Source organism: Megascapheus bottae, chromosome 10, assembly GCF_031878675.1.
Source record: "Megascapheus bottae isolate mThoBot1 chromosome 10, mThoBot2.hap1, whole genome shotgun sequence".
NCBI classification, from domain to species: Eukaryota; Metazoa; Chordata; class Mammalia; order Rodentia; family Geomyidae; genus Megascapheus; species Megascapheus bottae.
This window is the reverse complement of record NC_143518.1, coordinates 48,688,828-48,705,753: the sequence shown is the minus strand read 5'-3', so window position 1 is coordinate 48,705,753 and position 16,926 is coordinate 48,688,828.

Sequence of the window (16,926 nt, the reverse complement as noted above, 5' to 3'; positions counted from 1 at the left end):
AGTGCTTCCTCATTTTCTTAAATATCTTCACTTTAAAATAATCAAAAGTTCTAGCCAGGTACTGGTGTATCATGCCTCTAATTCTAGCTATGCAGGAGACTGAAATCTGAGGACTGAAGTTAGAAGCCAGTCTGGCCAGGAACTCTGTGACACTTACCATCCAATTAACAAAAATTTACAAAAATAGGATGATTTTGAATAAATAACAAATAAATAGGCCCACAAAATAACATCTGGTATCTGAAAAGATACCAAAATCTACCCTAAGATTTACAGCTTAGGTATGGGCTTTCGGTGGTGTTGGCAAGTCACATCTTTTTTTGTTGTTGTTCTTTGATTTCAAACTTTCTTCACCCCAAATAAATGACATAATGCGGAGAACTATTTCCCACAGTGAGTACTGGCTTGCAGGCACTTCTGAGGAAGTGGGAAGGGATAGAAAGGCGAAGGGAGAGGAATGTGGTGATGTGAATGGGTTAAATGATTGATTTTTGTGGTGTAGGAATGAAACAATTATCTAAATGACACCATAGAACTGAGCTCTGAGAATCATCAGTGCAGCTCTTGATTTACTTTCTCTGCAGAGTTGTTTTGTTTGGTATGAGATCTGGTTGAGTTGAGAATGAGGTGATTTATTTTTGTCACTTGAGCTCTTGTTTTCTTGCACAGGCCAAATTAAATGGTCCTAAAGGAATTGTTGAGTTTTGTTCATGCAATAATTTAATTAAAAAGGCTGCCATCTACTGAAATGGTACTGATCTACTGTTTTAATTTTCATGGTATTAGAAATATTACAATTTTAGGTAATCATTTTTTATTTATAAATGAGTTGTCATAATTTTCACTAAAAGACACAGATCTGCCTGCTTCCAAAAGTTCTTTGATTTTCACTACATACACAGTTGTTTCTTTTTTTCCCCCCATGCTAAAAGTTTTCTTCCTTTTAAGATTTAGCTTTGCTTGTTCAGATAAGCTTTTTCTTTTGTAAAAATCAAAAACAAAGGTGAAAAAGAAAGTTATTACATGGGTATGACACGTGAAGATTTAGGCAAGAATTGTAATGATGTCACTCAATATTCCGCCTACCTCTGGCAAGCGGAAGATTAGAAGATAGGGAAATTTGACATGACTTTGACATGCTAAATACTGAACAGGGCTGTGCAGAATGAATATTCTCTGGAAGAAGACCATGAGTCTAACTATTTTTACAGGTGTTTTGAACAGAAATTTGTTCACTTTCTGGTTCCACATTTTTGAGAAGGATGTAACTAGAAAAAAATTATATTTTTTTGTGCCAGTAATGGGCTTGAATTCAGGGCCTGAGTACTGTCCCTATACTTTCTTAAGGCTAGAGCTCTACCACTCTATCCACAGTACTACTTCTGGCTTTTCTCTATGTATGTGATACTGAGGAATCGAACCCAGGTCTTTGTGCATGCTAGGCAAGCACTCTACCACTAGGCTAAACTCCTGGCAAAAATAGTGATTGTTTCAAGGAAGGAACAGGAAAATACCAAGGACACAGAGGTAATTATTATTATTATCATTATTATTATTAGCAACCAAAATGTCTCTCATTTCCTTTTCTTGGATTTCCTTTCATAGAATATGATTGTATATGGCTATTTGAACATAGCCATTGAGTCTTTGTCAAGAAGTAATTATTTTTTGATCAAGTGTTTGTGATTCGTTGTGATAGCATAATCAATTTGTCTTTCATGTAATCATTTGTCAAAAAGCGTGGGAATATGGCACATTGGTAATTACAGCAAAAGCAATTACATTTGGTTTCTTAAGAAAGAAAATCAGTGTTACCCATTAACACGATGATGCAGATTTTTCAATTCCAATATTCTCCCATTTACTTAATAAAATAAAATTGCTTTGACATTTGTACAAACCTGTTTCTGTTTGGGTAAGGAAGTCCTCAATTTTACAAGGTGGAAGGAAATTAAGTATGAACTATGTGAGCACATCACAGAGTGAAATGGCAATAGAAATAGGGGTTTAGAGGAGGATAATGTTGCATTCACAAGATACATGAAGAACTAGAGAGGAAAGATCCATAGTAATGGTCTTTCTCACCGTCTCAGAAGATAGCCTTGCATTTGGCAGGAATCCATATGACATCCCTGTGTTTAACCAGTGACAACTGAGGTGAAGATTTGAGTCATCTCCCAGCTTGGTCCAGACCCTCTGTGAGGTCCTGCTGGCCTGGAGGCTCCCCTCAGCATGCAAGGGCATTCAGAGCAGCATTACCTACCCTCAGATTACATCAGGAGTCTGCTGCTAAAGAAGGCTCATTTCTTTTCAAACCATGCATTAGTTTCAATTAAGCATGCCGAAGTTCTTTTAGAACTGTTCTTGTGTGGGCTGCATGTAGCTCACTTTCATTACTGTGGGCTTTTCCCATCATGCAGGGACAATTCATTAGAAAACCCACTACATTTATTTGAAGCCACCAATTAATTATTTGAGATGCCACAATTAATATGCAAATTGTAACACATTAAAAGACTTGGGAGGAATGCATTAAGTTGAAAATATATAGCCTTATGAAGATTAAAAAGAAACTACTTTGTCCTTACAGAATTTCAGAATCTATGTGATGCTTCCTGTAGTGCTCATTTTAGGATCTTCTATCCTAGAAGTACAGAAACAAATGACCATGCTCATCTTACATGCATTATATTTTGATACTAATAAAAGGATATTGAATAGGATAGTTATATTGACCAAAGACCTAATGAGACATGTAACAACATACATAAATATGCGTTCCTAACAGAATATTTACATCATCAACAAATAATTTTCATTACCACTTCTTAGAAAAATTTTGTCCTGTATTTCAGGGACAAGTTTGTTTTGGCTTAGCATATTAATTAATTCAACAGACCAGTGATGATCATGTGCACCAGACACTTGATAGTAATAATTTTAAAATGCTTCAACATTTGAGATGCTTTAATTTAGTTGGACCAATAACCCATGTATACAACTGTCATACAAAGACACCTGAGGTCAGTACCATTAAGGAGTATGGAATGTTTGTAGGAATACTTGGGTTATGTAAACATAGGAATTTGGAATATAGAAGAGCAAAACTGAAGAGTGGTCAATAGGAAGGGGCTTTTGAGTTCAATTTTGTGGGGAAAATAAATTGTGTGGATGTTCTATAACTCTATTATGTAATGCTCTACCATATTTTCTCTCAAAAGTGGATGAGTCTTTTATGAGGAAAAAAAAAAGTATCTTGGGAGGCTGGAGAAGCGGTGAAATGCAACTAGAACACCACAGTTCTGTTGCTTAGTTGCTGAATGATTTTGTCCAAACAGCTATATCCTCTGCTTTTCCACCTATATAATCAGGATAAAAATAATAATAAAAAAACTACCTGTAGGATACCTGTAACCCAGGCATAATTTTTCTATGGGGTTATTCTGAGAAATAAGTGAATTAATATGGAGAAAGCAATCAGCAGTTCTTAGAACTGCATAAATTTTAGCTACTATGATTATGGTTTAACTGGGGATGGTATTTTTAATCAGTTTTGTACATTTTGGAAGCATAGATGTTAAAGTGGAATAATTTTGTATGTTCCAGAAATGAGAGGGAGAACATTGTGATCAGGAGCTTTGGCAACAGCCCAGGCCTGGAGACCCCCAGAGCTTGTTTCACACCATGCTTTTATTCTATTTTGTTTTGGGAAAATGTGTTTTAGTCCAGATTTTTAGTAATTATCACTCCTGGTTTACCATAAAGCAAGCTAGCAAGGTAAAAAGAAGGAAGATTTAACTTTTTGTCTGGTCATGAACATTAAACGATTAGAGAATTCTTTGCCTTGGAGGTCTTTTTTTTTTCTTTTATTTTTTTGGTCATTTGTGGGGCTTGAACTCAGGGCCTGGATGCTGACTCTGAACTTTTCTTTGCTTAAGACTAGCGCTCTATCACTTTGAACCATGTTTCACTTCCGGTTTTCCAGTGGTTAATTGGAGATAAGAGTCTCATTGATGCTGGGTGCCTGCCGATGGCTCAGGCCTGTAATCCTAGCTACCAGGAGGCTGAGATCTGAGGATTATAGGAAGTTGGATAAAGTAATAAAGAGAAAGCAGGAAAATCACTGAAAATAAACTGATCATTCAAAAGAATACCTCTGGAGGAACTGCCTACAAGGGGTAGTTGTCTGTTGTCCCCTGTGTTTGTGCAGTAAAGAGCCTTCCTGTTCTTTCCTGGGAATGAAAACTGTTCTCAGCATTATGACCTGATTTATATGGGGAGCTTTCAGCTACGATTTAGATAAGTGTCCTCCAAAGGCCCATGTATTTTAAGGTTTGGTTGCTAGCTGTGGCAGCATTTGGGAGGTGGGGGAGTCTCTGAGTGTTTGAGACTAGGAGGTGAGGCTCACTGGAGGGAAGCATGGTCATGAAGGGGGTAGCTGGAAGGCTTTAATGGGGCTTCAGTGCCTTCTATCTGTGTCCCTTGGCTTTCTGGATGCCATGGGTGAGCAGGCCTCTGCTGCCATGTACTCCTGCCATGCTGCAGTGTGCAGCCACAGCCCACAAAACACTAGAGCCCACTTAGCCTGAATGATCTTTTCCTACTTTGAGTTGGTTGTCTTGGACATTTGGTCATCGTAATGGAAAGTTGTTTGACACACTGCTCCATTTTGTTAGCAGTTATTGGTCACATCGATCACGTAGCCTACTCTACATAATTAGAAAGGAAGGCAGAAAGGAAGATGCATCTTTTCCAATCTCATTATATTTCCAAAAACTGTTGACTAAATTTTGTAGGTCAGCCCACATTTGCCTAGAAAAAAAAATGAACAACAGAACAAGAGAAAAACAGTGGACAGTCTTTTCTAAATGTATTCAGGTACATGCTAATTGATTTTCCTCCTTCTATTGAATTTTGCACAACAGGAGAAAGAACTGGAGCCAGTTTATTAACTAATTAGAAATCTTGGGATTGGAAGATAGATAAAAACAGAAGGGAAAACTGGCATGACAAGAAAGAAGATAAGTGGTTTTCCTGACAAGGAGATATGTTTATCAATGAGATCTAATATTTATCTATTTGATTGCAGTTGGCTTCCTCTAGAAAGCTTTGGCTTAGCAGAAGATTGAAAAGTAAATTTATCTCATTAAAGATACTCCAGCAAAGTAAATATATCATTTTGTGTTTGATGTCTAATATTGGCAAATTATGAGGCTAGGATTCTCTCAGACCATTTTGTTTCAGTCACTCAACTCAGAATAGCTTAAGCAATGAAAATAAATGATTAACTCATCTAAGTGGAAATTCGAGAAATGGTTCAGATTTCAGGCATATAAGATGCACATAATGTTACTTGACTATCTCGATCCGTCTCTTAACTCTCTCTACCTTAAAGTGACCCAGGTATACTTTTTAGGTTAGCATTCTCCATATGACATTCAAATAAATCCTTGTTGCTTGAGATTAAAAAGAAAAAAAATTCCGTCTCTCTCAAATGCATATGTCTATCTTTGATTGGACTCATTTTTATTACAGCCCTTGCCATATATGATCAAAGTTGTATTAACTTGCATATGTTAACTTGTGCACATAATACTTGATAAGTTTGTAAAAATGTAGATTCCCAAGGTCAGACAGAAAGGAATGAGAAAGATAGTCATTAATGACATAAATACAAGTCAAGGAACCAAAGGATGTTGCTACTAGGAAAAAAAATGTACAAGGAATTGGAGAATCAAGATAAATTAAAGAATCTAAGTCTCACATCTGGGCAGACCCTTCCACAGAACAAATCCAGATTTATATAGGTTATGAAAACCTCCTTAGTGATGAGAAGCCTTGTTGAAGACTACAGTAGTAGATCATCAGAATCTAGTGTTCTCTCACAGAGGGTCATTGGCTGAGCTGATAACGAGGCTGTAGTTCTTATTTTAGTTTTTAACGCGTAGTTTATACTATTGACATGGTAGATATCAACACAGAGTTCTTCCTCTGGAAATTTACTTTCCTTGGCAAGATAGTGTAGTGTCGGGGTCCTTCATCCCCAGTCCCTCTTGAGGAGGGATGGGAAAAACACACCCCAACCAGTCCAAGCCGCGAGAGGAGAGGGCCCACTGTCCTCCCGCACTCAGCCTTGCTTCTCCAGAGCATGAACAGAAACGCCACGCAGCTTCATCAAGGCAGGAATCTCTCTAAAACTCCCCTCCTTATATTGGGTGCGGGAGCCTATCAGCACAACAGGTGGGCAGGATAAAGAGGTCCACTTGTTTACCCCTACTACAGGTCTCAGCAGAAAGTTATTAGAATGGCGTTACTCGGCCCCCAACAGTGTAGAAATACTAGAACTGGCAAACTACTTCTACTCTCTTCAGATGAAGGTGTTGCTTCTCTCTTTGAAGAGCACTTGGAATACTGGTCATCATTTTGTGAGGATTCATCATTTTGTGAGGGTTCTGTTGCCCACTCTGCCCATTCTTTCTTTGTTCAAATACCCTTTACGGAATATAATTCATTCTCTTTTCCATTCTACCCTCTCTCTTTCTTCTGTAAAGAGCTCATTTTTTTTCACCATATATTTTAAACCCAAGGTAAGAGAAAGTCTACCTTGAACTGCTTTCTCTAGCTCTGATCTCCTTTCTGGCCTACTGGGAGTCTGTGATTTGCATCATGCTGCATACAGTATTTCCCATCACAGATGGATGTTTTCCATGAGTCTCCCTCATATTCTACTTGAATATAAATTAAAGGAAAATGTGGAAATAATTTTCATATGGTTTATTTTCCATATAGTATATGATTATCTTAGAACTAAGTAATGGGTGAAAATAACCTTTAGAAAAATTACAAGTACAACCCAGTTCTCATACTGAGATGTGCTCCTGGCTCATCTTCTTTGTGTGAAAAACAAACATTTGAACAAAAAAAAAATAGTCCAGGGATTGCCATGTCCTAAGTTTACCTGGATCAAGCAAACAGTATGAGGCCTGATATTTCTCACAAGTCAAAGTAAAGTTACAAAAATTATAAAACGTATGAACATGAGTTAGTGTTTAAGTGAATATTATCAGAAAACAAAAATGAAACATAGTAGGTCTGTAGAGAATTTGACATAGTAAATAAAATGGATATGATTAATATGTAAGGGGAACTATGAGCTGAAAGTGTGTGAGTTGAAAGCCTGATGGCTTTGTGATCTCAGATATTTTGGAGGCAAAATGAGAAAGATGACTTTCAAACATTTAAAGCAGTAATCACTTTGTTTGGAAATTTCTTTTTGCTTTCTTTGGAAAAATTATTTATACTTGACTATCTTCGTTTCTGAAATCAAATCTCATTTTCAATCTAGCTTTAGTTTTCTTAAATAATTATTGACAAAATTATTTTTTTCAAATTAAAAAATGTTCCTTCTTCCTGTTGATATCCTTAGTGCTTTCTATAGTGCCTGGCTCAAAACAGTGGCTATGTAAAGATATTCTAGTTAAATGAAAAGTAATGGACTAAGTGAATATATAAAAATAAAAGCCATCATATTGTTACAGTATCTTACCTTGTTATCTGATATATTTTACATATGTTTTTTTGTTTATTTGAAATAGGATAGAGAAGGGGGAAACAAGATGAGGGGAGGGGTGGGGAGAGAAATAGGGACAAAAACATGAGAAGGGGTAGCAATGATTGTTAAGTAATGCACCTTCTATCTGGAGAATATAATGTAACCCTTCTATTAATTACAATAAAAAATAAAATTAAAGAAGCCAGTTTCATAAACAATACTATTCACGACTTCTATTTTCAGTTTCTTTTCTGTTTTCTATGAAATGGTTAAGTTAAAGAACTGCTTATGTACAGAAATATATAGTCCTGGCTCTGTTCAATATGATAAATATGTGAAAAAAAAGAAAAAAATAAATATGTGAAAAATGATTAAGTAGAGTGGAAGTTTTAGTCTGAAGGTTTAAAATGAGATATTTTTAAATACCTTAAAACATAACATCAGATAAATGAGGAAGAATAGATTGAAAGATTATTAAAGAATATTCCAGAATTCATCAAAGATATCAATCCTTACATTCATGGGTACATACTGAAGATTTAATTACATTGAGAATTTAAAATCTACACATAGTAATTTAAAATAAATTCAACACGATGTTACATAACACCGTAAAAGATAGACAATTGAAATAGAGTGTAATACACATATGTGGCATATATAATAGTAATGATTATATAGTATTATACTATGATATATTATAGTGAAGTGAAACAAAAAGACAAGCATATTTTCATATCTCCAAATGAACAAAGTAACTTGAATTGCAGGAAGAGTGTATTCCTTATTTAAATTTCAACTGTTTTCATAATTTTTCTAAAAGAAGTATCTAGAGGTTTTACTTCTCAAACACGGTCTCCCAGGGTTTTCTTCCAGAAAGTCCATTAAATCTTCCAGTTTGAACAAGAGCATAATCTCCAGAGCTTTCCTCTAAATGGCTATTTAGAAGCATCTGTTCAAAAAAACTTGCCTTGCCTTGTAGTCATTCTTTTTCAGACTTTAAATGAAATTTTGCTTCTTTCCAAGACTTCCTTGAAAACACAGTTCAGCTGCCTAGACAATGCCTCTGGACTAATGGTTGTTTGGAATTTTATGCTGAAAATAGAATATTGACAGATCTTCTATGGATTTCTTGATTGTCATGATTGCTGGCAGAAAAAGGAGTGGTTGAGTAGAGCTGGGAGCAGGTGGACAGGCTCAGTTGTGGTTGGTTGGATGTCTCCCTCTCTAAAGGAACTGCCTTCCGTGTGTTTCCCCTGAAGCCTGGAAAAAATACCAATGTCCTTTTAGGAAATGAATGACTGGTGAGAGTAGTCAATAAAGGAGAACATCAATCAGATTATCATTTTGGACAGTATATATTTTAAACCACTTCTACATTTTGCCAGAAGATTCTCAGTTGCCTGCTAAAGTTAATGACCTGGCTGGAATAGAATGGATGGTGTCAGTTAATGCTAGAGGAAATGTCCTGCAGAATATGGGTCACGTGCATTCAGTTAATGGGCATTATTACTAGTATTTGTACTAAAAGACATAAATATCTGTATCTATAACGTAGGCTGTAATTTTGACAGTGGCAATTCTCAGTTTAAATGAGGCAAAAGCTGGTGGTAGAGCTCAGTGGTAAAGCAAGTGCTTAGCCTGCACAAGGCCTTGGGTTTATTTTTCAGCCCCCCAAATGAATTGGGCCCAAGTGTTGAAATGTGATTATATGCTATTAATAAATAATTCAGGTTGCTTAGTTAATTTTACTTCCATTAGTTAATGGAAGGAGACTATCAAAAGAGTAAAAGTTGAAAAATTAAAGTTGAAAAATATAAAAGCGTTATCACAATGTTCTGGTTACTGAAGCCAATAGTGGGGCCATCTTATTGCCTCATAATGCACAAGAAAGATTTACTCAGACTCATTTTTTTTTCTGTCTGATGGCACTATAGCTTTTGAAAGGTTAAAGATGAGAGATAAACTCTATGTTTCACATTGAATAGAGCAGTACTCAGACCATTCAGGTTTCTAGGTTTTAGCTTTCTTTATGTTGAAGACTGTCAATTATCTTGTACCCTCATGTCCCTTACCACTTATTAATACTCAACAAAATAGTGCCAGGAAATGACAGGGCCAGTAGGTATATAAACTCCTGGGATAGAAAAGAATTTTAATACAGATAGACTTTTCCACTCACATTTAAGACAAGCTTTCTTCCACAGAAAGGAAAAAGGGTTACCTAATAATTTTGCTGATGATAATTATAATGACAATAAAATGGTGGAAATTATTTCTATGTACTTGGTGTAGTCTGTGCATATAATTTTGTTAGTAAGTAAGAGAAATGATCTTGACAGATGCAATGAAATGGGAAAATTAATTACATCTATTTGTCACTGTTTTATTTTTAGGCTTATTTATAACAAACAAGTATGCATATTTATAGTCAGGAGAGCTATTTATATAACCCCTAATTCCCAAGATTGGTTCATCATTCTCTAAGAGCAATGAAGAAAATTTCTGTTGCTGCTCTATTATTATCTCATTAATAATTAAATTTGCATCAAGCACACATTTATGTAGTGTTTACACAGTAGAGACTACCAAGAGGACAGTGTAAAGTGAAAGGGAAGAAAATTATGCCAGATAAACTACAGGAGATAGTGGAGATGTTCATTATCATCAACAAATACAAGGCCCTAAGTTCAGTCCTCAGTTCTGGAGAAATAAAAGCTACTGAAAAATAGCTATTGGCTGGGAGTGGTGGCTCATGCCTGTAATCCTAGCTACTCAGGAGGCTGAGATCTGAGGATCAAGGTTCAAAGCCAACCCAGGCACAAAAGTACCTGAAACTCATCTCCAATTAACCTCTAGAAAATGGGAAGTGGGGCTTCCCTCAAGGGCGGGGTGGTAGCCTTGAGCTGAAGAGCCTCAGGGACACTGTCCAGGCCCAGGAGTAGGGTGGTAGCCTTGATCTGAAGAGCTCAGGGATAGCACCCAGGCTGAATTTAAGCCACATGACACCCCCCCACACACAAAAGCTTTTATTTCCATTGTTTGGAGTTAATTTCACTTAGCTTCATTTTGTATGATCTTATGTACAAAGCTATTTAGCTATTATGATCCTCTGCTAGGACTGTCGTAGATATACTATTTATTACAAATGAGGGAACTCATGGAGCCTATGTTTGTTTTGGAGTGGTGTCTGGTTTACATCACTTAATATGATTTTTTTCAAGTATTTCTATTTCCTTCAAATGGGGTGATGTCATTCTTTCTGATGGAAGCATAGAAATTCATTGTGTATATATACCACATTTTCGTGATCCATTCATCCTTTGAGGGGTATCTGAGTTGGTTCCATGTCTTAGCTATGGTTGCCGTGAACATGGTTGTGCTGGTAGCTTTAGTGTGTCCTTGTTTATGGACATTCGGGTGAGTGCCCAGGAGTGAGATTGTTGGATCATAGGAGAGCTCTATGTTTAGTCTTTTGAGGCACATCCATACTGCCTTCCAGTGTGGTTGAACCAGTTTACACTACCATCAACAGTGTGATAGCATTCCATTTAGGCCACATGGCACATCTCTATCAACACCTGTTATTACTTGTTTTCTTGATAATGGCCATTCTTTTTTTTGTGTGTGTGCCAGTCCTGTGGCTTGGACTCAGGGCCTGGGCACTGTCCCTGAGCTGCTTTTGCTAAAGGCTACCACTCTACCACTTGAGTCATTGCACTACTTCTGGCTTTTTCTGTTTGTGTGCTGCTGAGGAATTGAACTCAGAGCTTCACGCGTACTAGGCAAGCATTCCACCACTAAGCCACATTCCCAGTCTATTAACAGCCATTCTAACTGGGGTGAGATAGAATGTCAATGTAGTTTTGATTTGTATTACTTTTATGGCCAGAGTGTTGAACATTTCTGCATGTGTCTATTGGCTGCAGAGAAGCCTCTTTTTAATTCTTTAGCCTATTTATTAATGAGGTGATTATTTCTTTGATGATTTGTTGCTGGGGGGCTTAATAGTTTGAGCTTATGGTATATTTTTGATATGAGGACGCTGTTTGTTATATAGTTAGTGGAGATAGTGGAGATCTTCTCCCAGTCTCTGGGATTTCCTTTATCTTGCTATATTCTTTGCCAGGCAGAAGCTCTGTAACTTAAGGCAATCTCATTTATCCAGCCTGAAAGGAAAGTTTCTTTGCTTAGGATTCATTGGAGACCGAAAGCAGTAAAGAATTAGGCTTTGTTCCATATTTTGGCTTCAGCAACTTGAGGATAGGGTGCTTCACTACTTTCTAGAAGTAGAAGCAAATGTTATTTGCTATTTTCATTTTAAGACTCTGACATTCAACTATGAAGCCCTTGGCATATGGCTTTCGTTGTAGCATTTCAGCAGCTGGGTTGTCTGGAGATGCAGACAGTTATTGTAGTTTTACAGCAATAGTCTTTCAGGCATTAAGTAGCAGTATTACAGGCTATACTAGGTTATTGGTTTCAGCAGAGAATAATCATACTTACAGGAGGGAAAGTGGGTCATGGTTTCAAACAACAAATGCATTTGGTCTCATGTTCTCTGAATTTGAAAGAGCTTTTAGAAAGCAAAAAAAACCCAAGATAGTCACAGATGGGTGGTTGCCATTTTCTGACTTTAAAATAGTTGAGATTCAGGGCAAAATCATCTTCAAAGTTTTTCTCTCTTTCCACAGCTCAGTTTCCTAAGAGGTGACACACCATTGGCTGATTTGAAGAAGACTGTTGGAGAGAAACTTATGACAGTAAAATGCCTCATTAGTAAAATGGCCTTATCCTTGTGTGAATAATGAGGACAGAGGTGAGCAAATTTGACTAAGAGACTAGTACAGTGGTGGGATCCCGTCTTGACTACATCGTGTGCTTTGCATTATGCCATTCTACATGTGCCAAGAATATCTAGACTCCTTGAAAACAGTGACTATTTTTTTTTAGCGTTTATGTTTCTTGTGTGCCAAGTGCTATTCTGGGGCATAGACGGTTCATTTCCTTCAATTATGACAGTGATCTCTAGAGATGTATAGTTCGCTCCACCAAACTAAAGCTAAAGAATAAAATGATAAAACCCCACTGTCTAAAATGCTGTGAGAAAAGGGATAAATGTCCCAAACCTAAAATTATACAATTTTGATCAAAGATATATTGTGTTCATAAACTGCTTTGTTAACTGAAAGTTTAAATGTAAGAAACTTATTTAGTAATTGTTCCAGTGTTGTTTAGCATATTGATATCAACTGCTCTTATTTTATTTTTTTTTGGGGGGGGGGTCATGGGGCTTGAACTCTGGCTTGGGTGTTGTCCCTGAGTTCTTCAGCTCAAAGCTACTGAAGTTCATGTGCTCTGGACAAGAAATGCCAGGATTTTGATCAATTGTGAATTCTGACAAATTCTTACACTTAATATTGTCTCCTCAACTCAAAAATTAGGGTTTTATATCTATTTTATGGTCCCAATATATGGACATTTGTTCTGGAAACACCATATGCCTTATTATTAATTATTTTTAGTGTTGGAAGCATCCCTCCAATTATTTCCCTTCTGTAAGATTCAGGAATCTGGCAAAATCTGTCTGTCAACTTGATACTGTCTCAGTCTTTGACTCTCCAGTTTTGACTCTGTAGCTCACTCTCTGTTTCACTGTCAATGGAAGTGGTAGCCATAACCGGGTAGGTCTTGGCTGGGAAATGGCCACTGTGCCCATTGTCTATGGCAGCAGCAACCTTTCCCTCATTGTGTCCATTCTACAGCACCCTTACAGCATGAATCTTGGGACACAGCCTTCTTTCTGTTTTTCTAGGGTTCCTATTGAGTTTTGGAGTTAACTGATGATACTTTCTGTCCTTCCCTCCCTCTCTCCATCTTTCTTTTTTAACCTAAGAAGGCAGAATAGCATCTACAGTGTGAATCTTACAAACCTCAGGTGATATAGCACTTGGCAAGTACAATACTATGGCTTATGGAGACCCAGTGGGTTTGGCAAATCAGAGTCAGGCCCATGCATTAGGTCATAGCTGAGTTAGGGAGCTTCCAGCAAGTTCTGAGCCTATGAATTTAAATGGTTTAATATTAGGAGCTGTGCACATAATTACTCAGGTTCAGAAAGGTGAGAAAGGGGAATGGTCTGCAATGTAAGCAAACCTCTGTGTCTCTTTCATTCTTTTTTTCTTTGTATTTATTTATTTTTTATTGTCGGGATAATGTATAGAGGGGTTATAGTTACATTCGTCAGGTAATGGGTGCATTACTTCTCATACATCGATATCCTGTCTCATGTTTTTGTCCCGTTTTTCTCCCCTCACCCCTTCCAATCATCTTGTTTTCCCACCTTCCCTTCCCTATTTCTAATGAACAAATAAACATATATACAATATACCAATAACAAAGTCAGGTACAGTAACAACATGAGGTTAGCCATAAGAACAACAAAAATGAGAAATAACATAGTACATTAAGAACAACAATCACACAAGATAAACCTCCTATTTCTGTATCCTAGCATTTATTTCACATAGTCTCATCCTATAGGACCTTATGTACATAGCTTTTGAGCTATTGTGATCCTCTGCTAGGAAAGACCTAGATGGGTACTAATTATTACAAATGAGGGAAATCATTGAGTCTATGTTCCTTTGGGTCTGTCTTACTTCAGTTAATATGATTTTTTTCCATTCTTTAGACATTTTGATTAACTTAATACTGAAAATCAATACTGTTCATTTGCCAGGGAATTATGGGAAAATGGTCTTTGGTGGTTTCAGACTGCGATGTTTTAGGGACCTGCAACAAGGCATACTCATGACTTAGGGAATGTCAATGAAAAATAGCAAATTAAGTACATTGATTCTCTCTTAGGGAAAGGGGATGGCTTGGGAAGAAGCATCCAGAGGCCTTTAGCTATCTCAGTAATTGTTGAATTGCTATAGAGAAACCAGCAAAATGTACTTTTGTATAAAGTGTCATGAAAGGCTGATCAACAAGCCTTATGGGAGAAATGTAAAGGTGAGGATGACTCGAAAGCACAGTTGGCTTTTGAATGTGTTGCTTGTAGTGTGGTTTCTGTGCTTTAGCTTGTTCCTTCTGATAGTGCTAATGTTCCTTGCTGGTATGAATATTCTCTGTCCTTATCATTTTATTTTTTTTCTGGGAACTTGTTGTACATACAAGGTTCTGTTAACAGCTTTGACATCTTAAAAGTTCCTACCACCAAATGCTTGACAAGCACCGTCTAATCCTTATTCAACTTTGATTTCAATATTCTCTCCTTCTGCAGACTGGATTCTGTAGTCAAGATCAGAGCAGACTGAACTGAATGGAAAGATATCAAAAATGGGTGTCTAGGCAATATATTTGCTATTTTACCTAGGATGGCTATTGAAAGGGCTCTGGGTTTTGGAAAGATCTAGGAAAGGGCAAATCAAAGCTGGAAGTTAGAGAATAAGGATTTCAGGTGATGTAGACACAGGACAGGTGGAATCTGTTAGCTAGGCCCAGGTGGATCTGTCAGATCACTCATCAAAGCAAACATCAGCAATCTGAGTGAAATGGGGTCATCAGGTGAAGAAACTGAAGCTTACACAGTGTGTCATATGCTGATGACGTCAGTTAGTAATACGATGAGGTGTCCTCAATTCTGGCTCTGTCATATACCAACTCCTGTTCTTAATTGCTACGATGTGAATTTATGCACAAATTCCATAGTTAACCTAGCAAAGTAACGAATGTGTTTTAACCCTCATTGCTTCTGTTTTTTTTTAAACACATTTTATTGTCAGGATAAGATATAGAGGGGTTCTAGTTTACATTCATCAGGTAGTAGATACATTACTTCTTGAACATTGATACCCCTTCTCATGCTTTTTGTCCCACTTTCCCTCCCCCCACTACCTTCCCTCCCAATCATCTTGTTTTTCTCCTTCCTTTCCCTATTTCAAAATAAACAAATAAACATATATACAATATATCAGGTAACAAAGTCAGTTACAATAACAGCATGAAATAAGCCATAAGGAGAAAAAAATAGAAAAGAAATAACTTCACATAATACATTAAGTACAACAATCACAAAGATAAACCTTGTTTCCATATCCTAGAGTTCATTACATTTTGTCACACATTATTATTATTTTTTTGTAGGTCATGGGGCTTGATCTCTGGGCCTGAGCACTGTCCTTGAGCACTACAGGTCAAGGCTACCACCCTATCTCTTGAGCCACACTGCCACTGGTTTTCTGGTTGGTTATTTGGAAATGACTCTCATCGAATTTCATGCCAGGGCTGGCACTGAACAGCAATCCTCAAATCTCAGCCTCCGGAATAGCTAAGATTACAGGCATGAGTCATCAGTGCCTGCCTCACATTTGTATATTTTATCACTACATACATATTTAAGTGCTTGCTAGTACCCTGAATATCATGAGAGGAATTTTCCAAATACAAATTCATTTCTAAGAGAAATATGACAGTTGAAACAGAAAACAATTAGTATTGATAGAAAATATTGCTTTAGCATTCTGCCACATTGTTGGTGATGTACAAAATAGAAAAAATGGGATTAAATGTATGTGGAAAATACATTCCATTCAATTCCACTGTTTCATTTCTTTATGTCTATTTAGGAGAAAAACAGCAGCATGGATATGAATTTGTATCAGTTTAGTTAATTGCTTTTGAAAAATAGAAGTTATGGACAACACTGTCTTTCTGAGAAATGTAATAGAAAACAAATTATGTAAAAGCAGGTGATGGATTTAAACATTATTGAACATGTGGATACTGTGATAGTCTGCAGACATTAAAAGGCAATTTGAAGAATATTAAGAACATGGAATAATATTGAAGATTTAATGCTAAATAAAAATAAAAACACTACAGTTCACAAACACTAAGAATTTAGATCTGTGAATCTGTGTATTTAGGAACATTATCAAAGCTACCCAAGACACTTCAATTAGCTGTGTTTTAAGTTTTCTCTTTTATGACTTACTTCTATTCAGCAAAAAGTACCTTATTATTTGAAAATTAAATATAATGTAGCTTGGATTTTTTGTTATGTAAATGAAGGGAACTAGAGAATAAGTCAGGAAAGAAAGAAGATTCAATGGAGAGGAAGAAGAGGAAGAGTAAACAGTGCTCTAGGACTTATTTGGCCTTTCTACTTCCTTGTATGTGACACAAACCCTTGATTTGTCAGGAAGTTGGAAAGCTAAAATAAGTGAACATGCCTACAAAGAGAGAGAGAGAGAAACTAAGAGAGGCAGATTCCAACCTCTAATGCCATCTCCTTATTTACTAGATTTACAACATAACAAGAAAAAAATACAAGACTGAGGGATACAGAGAACCAAGCTGACAAGGAC